The following is a 22567-nucleotide window of genomic DNA, read 5'->3' as shown; positions in this document are numbered from 1 at the left end:
ATGGAGGCTTCTGGTAGTGTGCTGTGCTCAGAAGCCTAAGATACTGAGAAGAATGACAGATACTATAATGTAGTCTCTCTTCTGCTAGCTCATAATTTGGTTGAGAGTATGAGACAGTGGAGAGAGGCTCTGCCCTACACAGTGTTCACAAAACAAGGCATACCTAGCTCTGCCATCTTTCATATGTGGGAGGTAAGAGGGTGGAGGATTACAAGGGAGGATTTTATAAGCCAGGCCCAAAAGTGGGGTGTATAACTTCCTGCCTACATTCCATTGGCCAGGAATCTGTCACGTGGGAGGCTGGGAAATGCAGTCTACCTGGGAGCCAAGGAGGATACGGAAATGGGTTTGGGGAACAGTTAGCTAGTTCCTGCCCCAGCCACTTAGAAGAGGAACAACGGGGCCTTGGTTTCCTCAACAGGGGAGTTTCTTTTCACAAGGACCTTTCCACATAGTGCTCTCTCTTTATCGATACTCTGGCTGTATCACTTCATTAGAAAGTATAAATTTTTAAGGGGAGATAGAATATAATAAAATATTGTATAGTAGTTAAACTGTCTTAACACCACTTGATTTACTTGGAGGTTTGTTATGCAATCAAGTATTCCCAGACTCTTTTGAACAGATTGCAAAGCTGCCTGATCAAAATTCTCATTTCTTATTTATAGGCAAATTATAGTTCAGATCCAGATGTTGAATGGGGGAGCAGGTAGGAAATGTTATCTTGTGCTTCATAGGCATGTCAAGTGAAAAGATGAATTACATTTTCTTTTAAGATGCAGAAATCGATGGATATGAATTGGACCCTGAATGAAAATATATTTAGGATCTAATCAAATTTCTATGAATTTGGATACAGCAAATCTATTTTGTAAATTCAAGATAAAACTATTTCAATATGATAATAGTGCTCTGTACTAAACATCACTCAAAGATGGAGATTTTATTTTTAGCAGTGCATCAAACCGAATCCATCCTTTACTTTGTTTTTTTTTGTTGTTGTTTTTTTCCGGTACGCGGGCCTCTCACTGTTGTGGCCTCTCCCGTTGCGGAGCACAGGCTCCGGACGCGCAGGCTCAGCGGCCATGGCTCACGGGCCCAGCCGCTCCGCGGCATGTGGAATCTTCCCGGACCGGGGCACGAACCCGTGTCCCCTGCATCGGCAGGCGGACTCTCAACCACTGCGCCACCAGGGAAGCCCCACCCTTTACTTTGAATATTGCAAATATGGGGGGATAGGGTAGGGAAAGGAACATATGTAAAATGTTCTCAATAACATTTAATTTAACATCTGCCTAGACTGTCAATATGTATTTTTCTAACTTGTATTAGCTATTTGGCAATTCCAGCTGCTCAGTAACAGTTGTAGGATATCAATTTCTCCAGATTGCTAACTACTGCATGAGACCCACACAAAGTCAGAATTAGATTAAAAATGACATTTGTAAAAGGATAGCAGAGTAACCCAAAACACCATTTTTTAGTTTGTTTTCACCATACTTGCAGTTAAAGAAATTCTCTTGCCAGTAACACTTTATGAATTCAGCACTTTAAATTCAGAAAGGGTCTTAAAGGTCAACTAGTCCAACCTTTTCATTTCACAGTTGAGAGAACTGAATCTCAAAAAAGCTGAAGGTTATGTAGCTAATTAGTTACATGGCCGTGTTTAGAAGCCAAGTCCATCCATCCATCCATCCATCCATCCAACTATCCAATCAACAAATACATATTAAGTGCCCACTGTCCAGACACTGGCTTGATGCTGAGGATACAGTGATAAACCAAACCAGACATGGTTTCTTTCTTGTAGAAAAGACAAACACTAATCAAATGGTTATATGTATATGTTGCCACGAAGGAGAACTACACTATGTATTGAGAGCATATAACAGGGGCTGACCTTGTCATGAAGTTTATGCTGGGAGATGAAATTTGAGTGTGTGTGAACTAGGTGAACAGGAGGAAGAATGCACCATGGAAGCCCACGTGCTGTGATAGAAGTAAGAATAGCATATGTGATGAGCTTGCAATAGGCCAATGGAGCTGGGGTGCAGAGAGCAAGTGAGAAAATGATTCAGGATGGGGCTGAAAGATAGGCAGAGGCTATAGAAGGAGACCATCTCTTGTCCTGAAGAGCTGAGGTAAGGATGTCCATCTCTTGTCCTGAAGAGCTGATGTAAGGATGTGAGGTTTGGACTTGAGCTGCCATTTTGCTGCAGTGAGGGGCAAGCCAAGGGATCAGCATGAAAGCCCTGAGGATGGTGCCAACAGCATGGAAGGGTGAGAAGAAACTACATAGTGAGAAACCAGGTCCTTGGTGGCACTGCCTGAGCTACACGGTCAAATCTCACATGAATAAAGAATTAGCGCGGTACCACTTAGTTGTGGTTTTTATGATTTAAGTTTTTAAATAGGTTTTTTTGTCACTTGTTTCCCTCAAATAGGGAGTCAGCCAAATAAAAATGGCAACCACTGTGTACTTGTTGAGACGTTTGCCATTTTTTTTTTTTAGCAATTAATGAATACTAGCTGCATTGAATGCTTACTTCCATTATTGTGTGGGTGTGTGGAATGCTTTCTATGTCAATTTAAATCCTACTCACCTTCAAAGCCCAGGTTAACCTCCCTATCTTTCAGGAGGCTGAACAGTTACCTTCATCCTCTTTTCAACAGCTTCTGTCCTTCCTGTTGGTCCATTAATAGTGTGACTCAATCTATGTGATCTTGTATTTTATTTCATTTTATTTTATCTTGTTTTTTTAAAGACTAACTCCTTCTGACCCATTTTTTTAAATTGAAGTATACTTGATTTACAATGCTGCATTAGTTTCAGGTGTACAGCAAAATGATTCAGTTATATACACACATACACACACACACACACACACAGACACACACACACATATGTATATTCTTTTTCAGATTCTTTCCTGTTGTAGGGTATTACAAGGTATCGAATACAGTTCCCTGTGCTATACAGTAAGTCCTTATTGTTTATCTATTTTATATACAGTAGTATGTATGTGTTAATCACTGACTCCTAACTTATCCCTCCCCCCACCTTTCCCCTTTGGTAACCTTAAGTTTGTTTTCTATGTCTGTGAGTCTATTTTTGTTTTGTAAATAAGTTCATTTGTATCATTTTTTAGATTCCACATATAAGTGATATCATATGATATTTACCTTTCTTTGTCTGACTTACTTCACTTAGTATGATAATCTCTAGGTCCATCCATGTTGCTGCAAGTGGCATTATTTCATTCCTTTTTATGGCTGAGTAGTATTCCATTGTGTATATATATATATATATATATATATATATATATATACCACATCTTTATCCATTCATCTGTCAGTGGCCATTTAGGTTGTTTCCATGTCTTGGCTATTGTAAATAGTGCTGCTATGAACACTGGGGGGCGTGTATCTTTTCGAATTAGAGTCTTCATCTTTTCCAGATATATGCCCAAGAGTGGGGTGGTTGGATCATATGGTAACCCTATTTTTAGTTTTCTAGGGAACCTCCATACTGTTCTCTATAGTGACTGCACCAATTTACATTGCCACCAACAGTGTGGGAGGGTTCCCTTTTCTCCACACCCTCTCCAGCATTTGTTATTTGTAGACTTGTTTTTTTTGGCTGTGCCGCATAGCTTATGGGATCTTAGTTCCCTGACCAGGCGTTGAACCTGAGCCACGGTAGTGAAAGCGCCAAGTTCTAACCATTGGACTGCCAGGAAACTCCCCATTTGTAGACTTTTTTATGATGGCCATTCTGACTGGTATAAGGTGATTTTGACTGGTAGTGATTTTGAGTATTTTTTTCATGTACCTGTTGGCCATCTGTACGTCTTCTCTGGAGAAATGCCTCTGACCCATTTTTTCCAAAGAACATTCTTGTATTTTAATGTCAGTGCTTCACCTGCCTTTTTCTCCTTTGCATATTTTCAAGTATTACTTTTCAAATTTTGGGACACGTAAGACTCACCTTTGGGCTTGTTAAAAGGGCAGATTCTCTCCCATCATAGGTGCACATATGGAAAAACACGGTACATTAGGTATTGTATAGTGTAGGTGCTTAGTGCCTAAATCATGAGTTGAATTGAATGAAAAGTCCACAGGGATGTGATTTGGGGATTAGCAGAAAGGTTTCTCCTGTAAGGCTCTAGAAATGGGCACCTCCTTCAACTTGTCCCCAGTGATCTCATAACTAGGCTGAGTATCAAGGTCAAGGTACTGTGTACTTAAAAGGCAGCCAAAATTTTTGATGACCTTAGCTAAAACTAGTGAGAGAAACCAAACCTCATCCCTCACATTCTGCATTAATAAGAACCACAGTGTCAGGAGTTCTTGACGAATAATGTATATTTCACCTGTTCTTCATTCATTTTTCGTTTCTGCCCAAGCACCTTTACTTCCTTTACTTTTGAGCTCTGATCTGTTCCCACTGATTTTTGGTTTCTGTTCTAATGGGAAGCACCTTGGTCTAATGGGGAGCGGCCAGGCTTCTACCTAGAACACAGCTTTGTCTCGGCAAGTTGTTCGTTTCTTCCTCTCTCCCTCTGGGCCAAGCGAGCTCTGCCTCATCCACCCCTGCCTCTTATCCACACACACAGCCTCTTTCCTGTGTTTGCTACAGAGAAAGACAGTTTTCCAGCTTCTTCCAACCTAATCTTGTTTCTTTGACACATACGTACGTACACACACACTTGGCTTTTCTCAATTTCATATGTGAAAATTGACAAGTTTAACAAAACAATGGAGAAGTTAAAAAACTAAGAAGTCTTAAAAGCCCTGGTAATAAGGGTCTGTTTTCATTGCCTTCTCTTTACCCCACTGGTGATGAATGGCTTCCCACCATGGAGTTATAGAGATGGCTGAACACACAGCGTCCACCACTGGAGAGATGAGATGGACAATGGTTTATTAGTCACACATACTCACAGTCTGGGGCAGGAGGATCCCACGTGCCACGTAGGGCTACATGGGAGTTATACTCAGAAGCAGAGCGAACAACCAGGGGCTGTGAGAGGCAGGCTTCATGGTATCAAGAGGGTGAGGTGTACCCTGGCTTCTGTAGGAGGATGTGATTGGCTTGTTTGAATAGTTCTGAGGGCTGCAGGGAACTGTTCTTGGTTTCTGTGATAAGGAGAGTTGTTTGGCTAGAGGATCTTTGTGGCAGAGTAGGGAGAGGCACTTGCAATTAGGCTATTTGAGACCCGGCTGATTTCACCAGATCTCAAGGCAGCGCATAATATTAATTTTAGGCCTTCACCACAGGGTCTCTAGTTTTTAAAAGAAATCTAAGCAGGGCCAGTCTATCTCTTTCTGGCTCCTGGTTTGTCTCCTCAGTCTTAGTTTGGGAATAGACTCACCCAAGTAATTTTCTGTCTTTTCAGATTTTGCATCACCACTTTCCTCTGTAAGCCTTTGGGGTGGATTATGTCAAAGGTCCTTTGCTTTTGTGCTTGCTCTAAATTTGAATGATTAAGCAATAACGATGATACTGGATTGAATGTTTATACACTTAACTTTAAAGCTCTCTACCTCCTCTCTTAGGTTGGGTTCCCTAGAAGCAGAGCCTGAAGCAGGAAGTCGGGCTCATTGCGGGGAGTGCTCTTCAGGAAGAACCTGGGAGGGAGGGAGGGAAGCAGGAAAGGAAAGGGGTGGGGGAAGGTGAGCGAGGACACGCGCGGTCTTGCTTCCTTAAAGAGAGGCTCTGAAATACAAACCACACCTTGGAGTTATCCCTGCCTTGAGAGGAGGGGTCTCTTTTGTACCCGCATATCAGTCAGTCTTTGTCTGTGGGCCATGGGGTGGGGTAACGTACTGGAGGGCATGGCTACCATCAGTCCGGGGCAGTTCTGCAGAAATGGAGGCAGCTGGGGTATCCACATTCTCTCCTGCTAGGGGATGGGTGCTCTGGCCTTGTAAAGGGAATCTGGTCAAGGTACCAAGTACATCTACTGCATATACTTCACCTACTCAACAACGCTAAGAGGCAGAAAGTATATCCACTGTATTTTTCAGATGAGAAAACTGAGGCATAGAAAAAGCCTGGCTAAAGTGAAGTCAGTATTCCAGCCCAGACAGCCTGGTGCCCATTTTCAGAGCATTGCTGGGGAAACATGCCTAAGAATTCTAGAGTCTCTTCTAGCTCTTCATTTTATGCTTTTAATTTTATTCAATTCATGAAATATGCATTGATCACCAGTATTGTACAGAGTTGTCTCACGGGAGAGTTTAGCTGAAGGCCCCAGTTACACTGCATCCTTCTCCACTAGAGGCTTTGATGTTGAAAGACCCTTGGACCCATTTTGTCCAACACTTCAAATTATATAATTAACTTTGCATACTTCGTTAGATTCAACCTCAAACTGTCTGATGAACCTGTCCTTCTTAAATCATTTGTGTGAGTTATCTGCTCATAAAATATGTCTTTTAATGAGGAAATCTGACAATGGCTCTTCATTTAAGTCAGTAATTAAGGATATCATGGATAGGAACATTGTTTCAGCTGCCAGTGTTGTACCTTTTTATCCTTAAGCAAATAGCTTGGAAAGAGAGGCAGATGACTAAAGATATCTCTGAATAAGACTAGACAGTTTTTGGTACAAAAGGGAAATGACTGTGAACCAGGTGTTCTCTGTGAAAGAGGGTGATCCTTCTTTTTAGGACTTTACATCTTCGTTTGAAAAAAATGGGACAGGCTTCCATCAGCAGTGATCTCTGGGGAGGTGGGGAAGATTGCTAGGTAGGTTGTTTGAGCCATAAATTTTCAAAATTTTTATTTTATTTGTTTTAAAAATAGATAATACATCACATGGTTTAAAATTCAAAAGGGTATTATAGTAAAAAATCTCCTTCCCTTATTCTGCTGCTACCCACTTCCCTTTCCCAAAGGCAACTAGTGTTGTCAGTTTCTTGGTTATCTTTTCAGAGATGTTTTATGAATATTCAAGCAGGTACATGTAAATATTTGCTAAGATCTTTGAAAATTCAATGGTGAGTGTAGACATAGGAAAACCCATGTATTAGTTTCCTAAGACTGCCGAAACAAACTACCAGAGACTTAAGACAAAAGAAATGTATTCTCTTACATTTCTGGGGGCAAGAAATCCAAAATCAAGGTATCAGCAGGGCCATTCTTTCTCTCAAGGGTCTTGGGAACAATCTTCCTCTGCCACTGCCTAGCTTCTGGTGGTTTCTGGCAATCCTGGGCATTCTTTGGCTTGTGGGCACATCACTCCAATATCTGCCTCTTGTCACGCGGCATTCTCCCTGTGTGTCTCTGTGTCCAAATTTCCCTCTTCTTACAAGGATACCAGCCACTGGATTAGGACCCACCCTAACCTAGTATGACCTCATTTTAATTTGATTACATCTGCCAAGACCCTATTTCCAAATAAGGTCACATTCACAGGTACTGGGAGTTAGGACTTGAGCATATCTTTTTAGGGGACATAATTCTACCTACTTCAATCCATAATGTTATAATTTTGAAGTTTAAAGCAGGTTTTGTAGAGAAGTAGATTTCAGTTCACCTTTGGGATATGGAATGGAGCTGACAATTCTCTTGTTTGGGGGAAAGCAAATACCCAGATGGATCTTTCTCTTTTGTAGACATGAAGCAAAGACACACAACAATAAATGAAGATTTCTAAACCTCCAGTGACATCAAGAAACCAATCTGTTCCGGATGAAAATGAGAGAAGTTATCTGTGTAGTGAAAAGTGTTTACATTGGTGAGTTTTTTTCCCAATTTTTTTTTTGGCTGTTACCTATAATAAGAAATACATCATGACCCAGACATACAAATGTTTGAATATACATATATGAATAAATATAACTGAAACAAAGTCTTGCTCCATGAAACAGCATGTACATTTGTTATTTGAAATGAATTTTAATCTTTTCTAGTCTGCCTTTTTTCATTAATTTTTTCTCAAGACCACTAATGGGTTGCCACCTGCAGTATGAATAACACTTTTTGGTGATATGTTCTTCCCTAGGAAGGGGTTTATAGATTTCAGTGCCTGCATGTTATTTATTGCTTGTTCTTATGGAGCTGTTTGTGCATGGCAGGAATGAAGTGGAGGGTTAATCTTTACCTCCCCAAGGAGGACTGAATGGCTGTGAAAGGGAAATGATGAGCTAATCACTTTGGCTCAACGTAGATTGGACTGTTGGTGCCGTACACACATGTTACTCAAACTAGGACAAATGTACTAATGTTGGGCCTTTGTGTTCCAGTGTCTTCTTGGAGTCCTAAGACCAAGATTAGGGAGTGAGGGCTGTCAATCATTTTGGAAAATCCTGAAACTGAAACAGGATTGGGTGATGTGTTTAAGGGAGAAAGAAATGTCTCTGGGACCTCTCCTCCAGGGAGAAGGGACAGCTCAAGGACGTTTCTGTTGGTGGAGTGAAAAGGAGGTGGAAAAATGAAGAGTAAAGTTAACTCTTTTGAACAGTGGTGAGGCCAGGGCAGGGCAGAGGTGCTCTTCCAGGACTAGTTGTGAGCTATGTTATAGGTTGTTGTCATGGATGCAGTGGTGCCCACGCACATCCCTTTTAAGGACCCCTGATGGCATCCCTCAGCAACTATGGGTTTGCCTATTCATCCCTACCTCTTTATCTGGAGAATTCTTCTCAGCAGAATGGGAGTCTCCTCATCTGGGAGGTTATGCTACCCCATTCCCCAAGTGGCTATGGCCAACGACGGACTGACACAGGGTACAGAAGGCTGGCCCTTTTGCCTTCGAGGTGGTACTGTCCTCTGGTGCGGTTTGTACGCCAGAATTCCCTGTGGGATCAGGTTGACTGAATTCCCAGTAAGATCCCATGATAACTTCACTCCTTTCCCTGGCTCATCCTGCTTCCCTCATTCCTCTGCTCTCTCCCAGAAGAAATCACATGCCTAAGAATTCTCATCTCAGGTTCCAGTTCTAAGGAATCCAACCTAAGATGGTTACTTCTGTGTTGTAACTTCCTCAACTAGTAGTTTTATCATTACTTATTATTTTTTCTTATTACAACAAGCTTCACCCTTGCATTTGCATTTCACTTCGGAAATTAGGGAAGCTGATCAGGATCATGCTTTGGGTGAAGCAATACAAAGGAGTGATGCAGGAATGCAAGGGAAGTGAATCCTGGGGGTGGACGGTGACCAGCAGCAGGGTCATCAGTGGCCCCATGGGTGGAGGGAAGGAGTGGTTTCAGGAGGGGACTGAGTCAGCTGGAAACAACCAAGGCAACTTCCTGGAAGGAGTAAACTTTCCCTTTTATTTGTGGAGAGGAGTCAAAGAAAGGCTGGACTTCTACTGACAAGTGAGATAGGACTTAAGTGGTTGTAATTTAGGGGCCAGGAGTGAACTGATCTCATCTTGTCTGTATGGGCTCTTGGCATATTCGTTTCCAAGTGCTGCTGAAGCAAATGACCCCAAACTCAGTGACTTAAAACACCACAAATTTATTATCTTATAGTTCTGGAGGTCAGAAGTCTGCAATGGGTTTTCAGGACTGCATTCCTTCTGAATGTTCTAGCACAGAATCTGTTTCCTTGCCTTTTCTGGCTTCTAGAGGCCACCTGCATTCCTTGGCTCGTGCCTTCTTCCTCTGTCTTCAAAGCCAACAGTGTAGCATCTTTGAATCTTTCTCTCTCTGTTCCTCTGCTTGTGCTATCACATCTCCTTCTCTGACTCCTCTTGTGTCCCTTTTATAAGCACCCTTGTGAATACATTGGGCACACCTAGATAATCCAGGATAATCTCCCCATCTCAAGATCCTTAACTTAATGACATCTACAAAATCTCTTTTGCTACATGAGGTAACAACATTCACAGGTTCTCGATATTAGGTCATGGACATCTTTGGGGAAGGGCATCGTTCAGCCTACCACAGTTAGGGAAACCTGGACACAAAAATTATATTTTCCTTTCAACATTTGCTTCATGTTCAATGCCTGCAATCAATTTTGCTGAGCTAATGTCTGCACTTACTCCTCCCTCTTTTAGCACAAGAGTTAGTCTGTGTCAGGGCTTGGAGCTGGATCAAGGTGGGCCCCTGCCTCCATTACTGGGGCCATGGGTCTGTGTCACACAGGGTTGGAGAGTACAGGGGCTGCGTGGTATGGCTGTGCCTATCCATGGACAAGGCTTTTTCCTGGGATGATTGGACAAGGGCCGAACCATGAGTGGCATCTCCACTAGGTCCATCCAACACCAGCCCTTTGACTAGATCTTTGGGAACTCATTAAAGCCAAAAAGGAAAGGATGGGATGATTCTTCTCTGGCCACTAAGAGTGTCTGTGTATATCTGGCTCATATTTTATATCCACTAAGGAAGTGAGGGGATTTAGAGAAAGAATCGCCACCAGTCCCACTCCAGCCTCACTCTCCGTCTTTTTCTCTCCCCTAGTTTGTCATGTATTATACTTCTTCACAATTTTTCCAACATCAAAATCAGGAGCAGAGCTCTAGACATAGTCTGTAGTCCATGCACATGAATCCCAGAACTACTGTTTAGTAAGATGCTAAGATAAAGTGGCATATGCTTCTTTCTCCATTAAATAAAAATTCCTTTATAGACAGCAACTTGTGATTAATGTCAATCAAGGGAGGAATAGTGTCAGTGGGTACTGTCATTTGATGTCAGTAATTCTTCCTTTGTAATTCTCAAATTGCCATGAAACATCATTGAGACTGAAGTTGGCTACAGTAAATGCATTTTGCCCAGTAAAATACATTTGACTGAAAATTTTCCTGTTTTCTGTCTTCGCATTGCTGTCCTGATATGAAAGAAATAATTTGACCCCTCATCAAGGGATGCATGATGTCTTCCACCCCTGAGACCTTGAGTTCATGCTTTTGAGTCTTCCCTTTCATTAATCTCCCAGGTCTTCTCTCCCTCTCCCTCTATCCTGTTCAGATTTTTCATCCACCATATTATGTAAATATGTCCTTCATTCTAGTGCTTCTTACCTGAACAGGAGCCTGGTCAACGTGTGGATGGTTTGGTAAGATCTAAAGCTGGAAAGCTAGGCTACTCTCCTTTTAAGATACTTGCAGTATCTGATTTTGAGTTGCTTGCCATCTAATTTCTAAAACCCACCAGCCATTTTCCCAGAATATTGGTTTGAGCCACATGATATTTATGACAATTCATTATTCCTAATATAATGCAGAAAAAGAGATCTTGATTAAAGGTCAAAATCACACACACTTCCTAGTTACTTTTCACAATCCAAGATGTGGAACCATGAACTTGATGAATTCTGGGTATCATTGACATGATTCAGAAAACCAAGTGGCTGCTTCATGGATATTTCTTCAGTCTTTAATATTTCTTGCTAGCTGACTGTGACAGTTTTGTACAAGGCAAGGATATCCTTTCTTAATATGTTTCCTTCAATCCCCAAGAATATAAATGGTTGTTGATTAGTGCTATGAAGCATACAGGATTCCATATCACTCTAACATGTTTCTGAGATTTGAGCTATTTATTTTGCCAGCTCAATGTTTTCCCAATGCCAAGAAGAAATCTAACAAGACTGGAAACCCTGTGATATTCTTCACGTGGGTATCGCTGTGAAAAGGACAGAATAGAACCCAACCTGTGGGGCTTACCTGGTGGTGCAGTGGTTAAGAATCCACCTGCCAGTGCAGGGGACACGGGTTCGAGCCCTGGTCTGGGAAGATCCCACGTGCCGTGGAACAACTAAGCCCGTGCGCCACAACTAGTGAGCCTGCATGCCACAACTACTGGAGCCCCACACGCCTAGAGCCCGTGCTCCACGATGAGAGAAGCCACTGCAATGAGAAGCCCACGCACCGCAACGAAGAGTAGCCCCCGCTCACCGCAACTAGAGAAAGCCCACGCGCAGCAACAAAGACCCATTGCAGCCAAAAATAAATTAAAAAACAAAAAGAAAAAATTCCTTTAAAAAAAAAAACCCAACCTGCAACCAACTTGTCTTAAGTAATAATAATAATAACAATGATAGTAAAGAAATAAAAGACTTTTGTTTAGTTCAACAAAAAGCAATAATGTGCTTTTAGGGGAAATAAACGAAATCATCTCAGAACTTGCCTAAAGTATACGGCAGGCATTTAAAAAATAATAGGCAGAGGGTTTTACAGGTACATGTGAATTGATTGAACTTTTATCTAGGGCAGTAATAAGTATGAGACAAATAAAAAATCCTTTCACCATTGAGAGCCATTGACCTAAGGGAAACATTTTTATTGACAACCCACAAATAAAAATGCAATGTTATAAGTTTCTTTAAAAAAACAAACCAGATAAGTGTATTATTCAAAAGCTTTTTAAAAATTTTAAACATTTTATTATGAAAATTTCAATCACACACATACTTAGTGAGAACAGTATAATAAATTCCCATATTCCATCACCCAGTGTCAATAATTATCATTTTAACATTCTTTCAACTTTTTTCAAAAATAAGAACTACTTGAGTCATATCCTACAGATATCCTATTCAGTTTCTTGCCTAGTCATTTCTATTCCTCATGGACTTTAAGACATCTCATGTTAATTTCAACAGATTTTCTTATCTCTTACTTCCCTGAGAAGATAGGCTATTCAGTTTGAGATCTGCCATTTTCCCTTCTCTGCACTTCAAAATGTCTCAGAATTCTGTTCTATTTCCCCCATCCTCTCCCCCTATTTCCTCAGAGAAATAGCATTTCTCCATGTGAAGTTAAACCTCCATCTGAGTATTTAGTCACATCTGTCTCCTCCAGAATCTTGTCCTATTAATTTTCTCTCCCCCATTTTCTATCTTTAGTCTTTCTCTTGGCTCCATTATCTCTGCCAGTAAACATGCTCATATCTTCTCCAAACTCAAAAGGCAGAACTACTGGGAACATCTTTTGAGCTGTCTTTCTCCCCAAACTGACTCTGACTCAAGCCTTCCCTTTTGTGGTTATTCTTTTTCCACCTAGACTTGAAATCTGGGAAAATCCTTGATTTCTTCCTCTTGTTCTTCCTCCAGCCAGACTTCAAGAATCTGTATTTTTTCATTGACTTTGCATTTGCCCCAGAGTAAGAGGCTGTATTTTCTGAAGATGGTCACAAAAATATCTCCCATCCCACATGCTCTTCTTCAGTGTGACCTTGACACTCTTGATATTGGGTGGTAGGGTCTATGTCCCTTCCCCTTGATCTGGGTGAAACTTTGTGACTGCCTTGACCATTAAAATATGGCAAAAGTGACACTATGTGACTTCTGGGATAGGTCATAAACATGCCATGCACATCCCTCTTGCTCTGTTAGATCCCAGCCATCATGCTGTTAGGAAGCTCTAACTAGCTCACATGGAGAGACCACATGGAGAAGCCATATATAAGTGTTTCAGCCAATAGCTGGCCTCAACCACCAGACAGGTGAATGAGGAAGCCTTCAAGGTGACTGTGGCCACCAGCCATTGTCAAAACTTCCCAGCCGAGGTCCCAGACATTGTAGAGCCGAGACAAGCGATCCCTATAATGCAGTGTTCAAATTCCTGACCTATAGAATCTGTGAACATAATAAATTTATGCAAGTTTTTGGTTGATTTGTCATGCAGACATAGCCCTGGAATACCCAGCCTCCCCTTCCTCACTGTGCTCGCTCTAATTCACAGACACATCCTCTTGGCCTGATTTCTGGACTAGGCTTTTCTGTCACATTTTTAATTTGCTTCCAAACACTGGGGAATAGGCAGGGCATATTGCAACAACCATTTTGCAGGTAAGGAACTGAGATTTAAGTAAAGGGAGGTTAAAATGACTCTCACAGTAGCTTGTAGAATGGGAACTAGAACTGTGAAAGGGGACTTACTCTAGATTGTAGAGTTTGTCAAGCACATTTTCCCACAGAATCCTTTCTGAAAACATCTGTCAGCATTTGAAGGACACTGGTTTCCCAAGGAACATAGTTTGGGAAATACCCTTCTAGTCCAATTTCTTCTTTTTGTAGATGAAGCTTGGGAGATTTCATTTCCAAGAGATAAAGAAAAGATACAAAAGGGACAGGAACTGGAGTGCAAAGTTGTTCTGCCAAGTCTTTATAGCTTGCTGTGTGTGGTGAGGTTTTCTTTGGTGTGCTTGTGCCTTTATAGTATTTCTATCAGCCTGGCTCTAGGTGTCCCAGGTGAGAGAGGAAAAGATATATTTGGATGTGTCAATGCCTTTTAGTCAAAGACCACTGTAAGCACACTTGATTAAATAAATTGGGTTTATTACTCATTGCAGGGAATCATGGGGTCCCTCAGTAAGAGGGTGTTAGAACATATTATAAGATTTGGGTTCCAGTGGTGTGAATGAGGGGCGAATCTAAGGAAGCAGGAGTTTGGTCTAGATGGGTTGCTGTCAGAAAGTGAGGATAGTGCTATGATTGGGTATTCTGTGGGTGTCACAGTGACCTTGTTTTTGTTTGTGCTTAAAATTATGAAGTGGTCTTGTTTCATTTCATTTTATCATGATCTCAGAGTAACCTTGTTTGAGGCTGATATTCTGTGATTTTATGTTCTACAGGAGAACAAAAATGTCCTGGTTGTGAATCTCAAACGAGCTTGTAAAAATATTGAGGTCTAGTTGTGAACATCAGATTAGTTTTGGATATCAGAGGTTGCTTTTTTCTTTTTCTCAGGTCATTATTCTTAATCATTTTAGGTATTAAAGAGCAAAGCAGATCTCTTTGTCTGGGGCCAAGACTCATCCAAGGGGACCTGACCTTGTTTGGGATGGGGTCTTTACTGCTGGGTTATAGGAGACAATTAAAGCAAAGAAACCTCACAAGCAGATGGCCAAGAGACTCGGTGAGTGGTATCAGATTCTTATTGCATACAATCTTCAATAGCATAAAAGAGATTGTTTAAAAAAAAACCCAACAACCCTTATAACCAATGTCTGTTAGAATTTTGAACCTTTCAATCACTGCTTTATTAGAAGGAACATCCTCCTGATTTGAGCCAAGAACACTCAAGAGGCACACTCACTGAGTTGCATGAGAATGGAGAGAGAACATTTGTGAACTCAAAACCTGGCTCATAAAGCAACACTTGCCCATTTCACTGGTTAGCGTTAGATTTGGGACGAGAACTCAGGCCCCTGACCCCCAATTCAGTGCTATTAAATTCCCAGTGCCTCGCCCATGTATGTAGGAGTTGACACTATTCACAACAACTTCTAGAGCCAATTGTTTTTGTCCCTTTATGGCCCTTAATAGGTATGTTTTCCATGGAAACGGTTAATAACATTTTAAATAGTTACTTCAGAACTCATAAGATCTGATCATCATTTCTGTATTTGATGATACACCCCAGTGTTTTTGAGGGATAATGACTGCGCAAGAAAAGTGAGCATTTTCTCTTTACAGCAGTGTAGCTCGTAATTAATTGATCATCATCTCCTATTAGTGAGATATCTTTGATCCTGCTAATTGAAAACAAGACTATTTTCCTAAGCACAGAATAAAAGCAATATTAAACTGTTTAGTCTCTGTCTGCTTAAGGGCCAAACTTTAGTTAAGTGAGTTTATAGGAACAATTAATCAAAATGTTTAAACAACTGATTTTTTTTTTTTAATGATTTGCTGGCCACACTGGCTGAGGAACTCTCTTACTTAACAGAATGGCTTTCCCAATATCAGACGAGTAATTTTAGTGAGGTTGAGGGAGCAGAAAGGGAAGGGGACCAGAAGACAGAATGAACATATCATCATCACGATCATCACCATCATCATAACGTAAGCATGATGCTTGCACACAGTTATTACCACTTAGAAGTCCTGTGAAGTGCAATTTTTATTCACACTTTATAGATAAGGGCATCAGGGCTACAAGATGTTACAAAATTCATCCAGTGTAAATGGTATAACCAAGATGTAAATGCACATTTTTAGACTCTAAATCCTATTCTGGGTCCAGCACTCTTTTTGCTATATCATTTGGCCTCATATTCTGATTAATGTCAAAAGGAAATATGGGCAGTGCTAGAATATAAACAGGTGAGGAGGCAAATGCCCAGAATCAGTATAACTTGCCCTCACAGCTCTGGATAGGATTGTTACACTTTTGTTGGAAAGACAATGTAGCTTGTAGAGTTGAGAGATTGGTAAAATGTTCTTTGAGTTGAGTGACTGGATATTGTGAACCAGTACTTAATGAATAGTTATTATTTTGAACTCTACAAATTTCCTGTAGGAGTGCGTACAACTATGGGGTACTTAAGTAGTTTTAGAAACAAAGAATCCATGCGTTTCTCAAATTATTTCTTTTCCTCCTGCAATTCTACATTTCTTTATCCTGCTTAGCAGCAGCAAAAGGTATTATACAAGAACACAATTTGTTATGATGTCATAGAGACGTGATCTACTGTGTAAAGGATGCTTCTGGGCTTTGTCTTTTTATAAATTTATAGTCTAGACATCAACTTAGAGCCAACAGAATGAACATGCCTAAATTAAGGGTCAGCAAACTTTTTCTGTAAAGAGCCAGATAGTAAATATTTTAGGCTTTGTGAGTCACATGGTCTTTTTAGCAGCTTCTCAGCTCAGCTGTTGTGAAGCTCAAGTAGACATAAGCAATGCAGAAACAAACAGGCATGGCTGTGTTCCACTAAAACTTTATTAATTAAATTCCAATTCCATTTAGTTTTCACACTTCATGAAGTATTATTCTTCTTTTGATTTTTTTTCAGCCATTAAAAAATTGTAAAAACCTACTCTTCGCTCAAAGTTCGTACAAAAACATATAGCTGGCTGGACTTGGCTCGTGGGCCACAGTTTGTAGACTCCTGGCCTCATTAGCACAGTAAGGACTTTAAGGGATTTGTACTGGATGAAAAAGATGTGGGCTTGATTGGGAGGAGGACGTTAAGACAAGAACATACCTGACTTCAGGTTTAGAGGGGACAGGGGAGACAGCTCTTCTTCAGAGTGGGCGAGCACCTCTTCCCCGCCTCCGTCATGAGCAATGCCTGTTGCCTTGCAGAATTGTTGTTCTGAACAGATTCACCCAAAATGACTCACCGGGCTGGACAAAGCTGGGGAAGATTTTCTGCCTTTTATTCAGAAAGAGTTTGGCCCACCTGCACCTCTTTTTTTAATTTTATTTTTACTTTTTTTTTGCGGTACGCGGGCCTCTCCCTTTGCGGAGCACAGGCTCCGGACGCGCAGGCTCAGCGGCCGTGGCTTACGAGCCCAGCCGCTCCGCGGCATGTGGGAATTTCCCGGACCGGGGCACGAACCCATGTCCCCTGCATCGGCAGGCGGACTTTCAACCACTGCGCCACCAGGGAAGCCCCACCTGTGCCTCTTAAATTAAGATTTCCAGAGCTCAGGTCTTTAAGCCTCTTAACATGGTTTACTTCTTACACCTTTTATCAGCATAGAAGAAGAGCTGCTTTTCTCATCTTTTCTTGTAAAACCCTATTCCAAATGTACAAGGTACTTTATTCACATGATGCTTCATGGCTATTTCCGGGCCTCTGATCACAGAAGCACAGAAAGTTATAGAAAATTTAAATGGCACCCTGTTAAGTGTGGTGGGCAGCATTTGACGAGACATAGATAATCTGGAGTTTCAGAGATCTGATTTGAATTTCCTGTCTGCATCCCTCCCTGCTTTTTTTTTAAATTGAGGAATAAATTATATATAGGAAAATTCATTCTTTTTGGTATACAGGTCTAAGAAATTTGACAAATTCATGTACCCACTGTGACATATCTGTTTTGTAACTATCATGACAAACAAGGTATAGAATATTTCCATTACCCCCCAAAATTTCCTGGTGCGCCTTTGTAATTATCCTCTCCCCTAACTCCAGCCTCTGATAAACACTGATCTAGTCTCTGTACCTTTCCCAGGATGTCACATAAATGGAATCATATAGGATGTAGCCTTTGGTCTGGCTTCTTTCATCTGGCACAGTGCATTTGAGATTCATCTGTGTTGTTGCCTGTATCAGTAGTTTGTTCCATTTTATTGCTAAGTAGATTTCATTATATATGTGTACCAGTTTGTTTCTATATTCTCCAATGGAAGATATTTGAGTTGTTTTTGTTTTTCAATTTTGACCATTCTGATAGGTATATAGTAGTATCTCATTATGGTTTAATTCACATATTCAAATGACTAACAATGTTGAGCATCTCTTCATATGTTTATTTGCCACCCACGTGTCTTCTTTGGTGAAGTGTCTGTTCAAATTCTTGGCACGTTTTTAATTGAGTTGTTTGTTTTCTTGCTATTGAGTTTTGAGACTTTTTTTTTTTTAATACTCTGGGACAAGTCCTTTATCAGATAGTTATGTGTTCTAGAAATATTTTCTTCCAATCTGTGGCTTTTCATTTTAACAGTATCTTTTGCAAAGCAAAATAATTTAATTTTGATGACGTTCAGTGACACCCCAGTAGCAAGAAGCACACATAGTGCCCAAATCTATTTTCCAATAAAAGGAACCAGGATTCCTTAGAGATATGTCTGACTCCAGGACTAGGGCAGGGAAGATACAGGAAGAGCCGAAACATCTTGTGGTGTCAGAAAATAAAAGTGCTGAAAAATCATGGGGATGTGTTGAAAGGACAGGAGAGTCAACTTGAAGGAACTCTCCATGGCCAAATCTGGGAAAATATGAGCAATAAAACAATAATGATAGTAATGGATTATAACCTATAGAATAAGATAAATATCCATGAATTCATACTGATATAAATAAATAATTGGGTAAAAAAATAAATGAAAGAGGCAGAAAAGTTCTGTTTTCGGTAGAAGTTCAATAATAAATATAAGGACTTCCCTGGTGGTGCAGTGGTTAAGAATCCGCCTGCTAACGCAGGGGACACGGGTTCGAGCCCTGGTCCAAGAAGATCCCACATGCCGCAGAGCAACTAAGCCCGTGCGCCACAACTACTGAGCCTGTGTGCCACAACTACTGAAGCCCGCACGCCTAGAGCCCACGCACCACAATGAAGAGTAGCCCCTGCTCCGCACAACTAGAGAAAGCCGGCACGCAGCAATGAAGACCCAACACAGCCAAAAATAAATAAATTAATTAATTAAAATAAATAAATAAATATAGAAAGAATGATGTAAATAGAAAATCACCATTTGGCAAAAGCTACGCAAATAATTGTTTTAGGCAAGAATTATTAATGGATGTTAAAATTAGTGGATGAAAGTTTGAGCAGAAATAAGATATTTGCATAGTTTCAATGTATCTCCCCCAAATATTTAGTAATTACAAAGGGAAAAATAGTAGCTTTACAGTGGAGAAACATGGCAGATACTACCTTAACCAAGTTAACCTCATTGGTAATGGGGTTAATTGACATCACGTGCCTCCTGATATGATGCACTGAGAAGGGTATAGCATCATGTCTATGATTTTCTTGCCAAAAATGCATAACCTGAATTTAACCATGAAGAGCCATCATTCAAACTCAAATTAAGGAACATTACATAATATAACTGGCCAGTCCTTTCCAAAGGTGTCAAAATCATGAAAGACAAAGAAAGATTGGCAAACCATCTCAGGCTGGAGAAGACTAAAGAGTCATAACAACCAAATGTAAAGGAGGATCCTGGCCCAGAAAAACGACATTAGTGGGACAACAACAATACAATGAAATCTGAAGAAAGTCTATGGTTTAGTTAATAGTATTGTACCAATGTTAATTTCTTAGTTTTGACAAATGTACCACAGTTAAGTAACATGTAGTATTAGGGGAGCTGGATGAAAGGTATACGAGGACTGTCTGTTATCTTGGCAACTTTCTGTAAATCTAGAATTATTTAAAAATTAAAAACAAAACACCAGTGGAAAAGTAAGCCAAAATCTTTAAAGTAGTCACATGTAGGAGTAAGGAAGAAACCAAGTAGAAGAGATAGGGATAGGAAGTGGGCTTTCTGATTTAATACGTTTTGCAGATTTGACTTTGCAATCATGTAAACACTTTACATAACTCTAAACAAAATTAAATTTAAAAGCATTTCCTAAAAATCAAAAGCAAAACGAAACCAACAAATCTAAAGGTACAGTAAGTTAGCGGCAAAAGTACAGAGGGAAGAAATATTTCACATGACTTTAAACCACAGTAATTTGACTATATATTCCTAGTGAGATATACCCTATGGACAGAAAAAGCTGAAAAACTTAGTGGTAGCTCACGGGCCAGAGCTGGGTCATACAGCAACCCAAAGCTGCAAGGGAATATGGGAAGGCATTTGACTTTCCACTCTCTGTAGTGTAAGGCAGCAAGGGAGAATGGGGCTGGGGACGGCTTCGGGATAGCCAGTCAGCAGTACCAGCCATTGATCGCTATCTGCTGGGGCCATCGCCTCTGTTTCCACTTACCTTGGATTAGGGTAATAAGATCTTTTCCTGATAGCAGATAAAATGGTAGCGGGCAGCAATCCTTCTGCCTCAAGTATTCTGCCAGCTTACTGAGGTCGGGGTTGCTGCCTTGACAGAATTGAGTAGCAAATCTGGAACCATCTCTTCTCTGGCCAATGCAAGAGAAATTCCAAGTTTGTTATCAGTGGTGACTACTGTCTCATCTCCAGGCTAACAGTGGAGCACTGCTTCCATCACTTATTTTTATGCTGAAGAAAATGGTAACCATGCTCAGACACTCTTACATTCCATATCAAGACTTGTGATTTTAAAAGAAAGAGTAATAGAAGCCTAAAGTCTGGAAAGATGCACGATGTGTAAATTCAGCCATCATTATGCAAATGGATATACACATAATAAATCCAGAGATGGCTGACTATATTTTAGAAATATTATAGGCCAATTATTTTGACAGCCTGCAGGAGGTAGGTAAATTGTGAAATACATGTTACAGTATACAGAGTAGCTTGTTAACAAGATGTCTTTTGCTGGAAAATATTTTAGCAGAGAAACCATCCATCTGCACATTTCCAGCTTTGTTCTCCTCCTTTGACTTCACAGATATATTTAGTATCATGAAGAAAAAAAAAAAAGGAGGAAGCCTTGTGTGTTTGGGTAGAGGCTTGTGGTAGTTTCATAAACCTTGTCTCATTTGAAACTTACAATAAGTCAGTGAAATATTTGAACCATAGCTCATTTTCCCATTTTATAGTTAAACAAGCTGAGGTTCTTGGAGTTTTCGTGATTTGCTTAAGGTCAGGTAGGAGGCAAATTTGGAATGGAACTCTATATCTGATTAGTGTCTTTTGCACTGTAACACTTCCTCCTTCTTTCACTCTCTTCACTGCAGATTGAGCTAGTGTGGGATACTCTGGTGCCTTCAGATGAGTGACCAAGGGCACACGGGGGCTCCAAGATTATTGGTTGCATTTCCACAGGCCAAGTGTAATGCTAAAAATAAAAGGTGCATTTTTAGCTAATGTCTGGGTTAAAAACACATTAAGTGAGCAACAACCAAATCTCCCAAGGCCTCTGCTATCACTACCAGTGTTTCACCAGGTGGCTGAGGGGACAGCATTTCTTATTCAAAAATGCATGTTAATGGCAAAGTGTCAGAGTGTCAGTGTATGAGAGTCAGATTACTGATTTGTTGGGTAACCAATCACTTCTCCTGTCTGGGCCTCAGAGTAGATTATTTCTCGGATTCCTACATAGCTCTACTATTCTGTAATTTTTTGCGTGGACTTGCAGTGCAGAAGAGAAAGTTCTAAACCAGGGGAATGTTAAGAGGTCAGCTGTTATGCCATAGATTTCTTTCTGGACATTTGGACCTACAGAGTTGAAGGACTGACAAGAGAATTCCCGACTCTTAGAGATTGCAAAGTGCAGAAAAGTTGAATTAATGAAGATAACAGCCTCGTTAGGAATTTTAAATGATGCACTTAGTGCTTTCTCTGTTAGTCTCTCAGAAGTGTCATAAGTGTTTTTATGAGAGCAAAGAATGACATGGCGAAATCTGCTACCTAAGGACAAAGCTGGGTGTGGGTAGAATGATACTCTGGCAGACATGGTAACCTGATGGCAGTGGTTCTTAGTTCTGGCCACATCTCAGAATTGCTTGGGGGACTTTTTAATATTTGTAATTGAAGTTTAAAACAAACAAGTAAATGGACACACAGAGCAAAAATCTTAAGTGTACAACATAATGAATTTTATATATGCATCCACTTGTGTTATCATTACTCAGGTCAAGATATATAGATCATTCCCAACACCTCAGAAGAACACCTCTCGTTCAGCGCCCCGCTCCGAGGGTTACCACTCTTCTGTCCTCCATCACCATAGATGAGTCCTGCCTGTTTTTGAATTTAATGTAAATAGAATCATATAGTAGATACTCTTGTATCTGGCTTCTTTCACTTATTTCATTATGAGTGAGATTCATCCATGCTGTTGTGTGTATTAGATGTTTGCTCTTTTCCATTGCTGTGTAGTATTCCATGGCATGAATCTACTACATTTTATTTGCCCATTCTGCTATAAAGTTGGCCCTCCATATCTGCCGGTTCTGCATCCACAGATTCAACTGATCACGGATCGAAAATTTTTTTTTTTTTTTTTTTTTTTTTGCGGTACGCGGGCCTCTCACTGTTGTGGCCTCTCCCGTTGC

At 40.5% G+C, this 22567-nt stretch overlaps 1 long non-coding RNA gene across 2 annotated transcripts in view; it reads left to right on the top strand.

Moving 5' to 3' along the window:
• The window catches only part of LOC149744400 (uncharacterized), an 86616-nt gene extending 66384 nt beyond the window's left edge, over positions 1–20232 (top strand). For both annotated transcript variants that reach the window (XR_016391404.1, XR_016391403.1), the window contains 2 exons: positions 7624–7745; positions 14674–20232. This is a non-coding gene — a long non-coding RNA (uncharacterized LOC149744400). The remainder of the gene's footprint in view (positions 1–7623; positions 7746–14673) is intronic.
• Positions 20233–22567: the final 2335 nt, after the last annotated feature.

The sequence above is a fragment of the Delphinapterus leucas genome, chromosome X (genome assembly GCF_059928025.1).
Source record: "Delphinapterus leucas isolate spDelLeu-1000000601 "Yukka" chromosome X, BTC_Dleu_Yukka2, whole genome shotgun sequence".
Taxonomy (NCBI): domain Eukaryota; kingdom Metazoa; phylum Chordata; class Mammalia; order Artiodactyla; family Monodontidae; genus Delphinapterus; species Delphinapterus leucas.
This window is presented reverse-complemented; position numbering and strand designations above follow the sequence as displayed.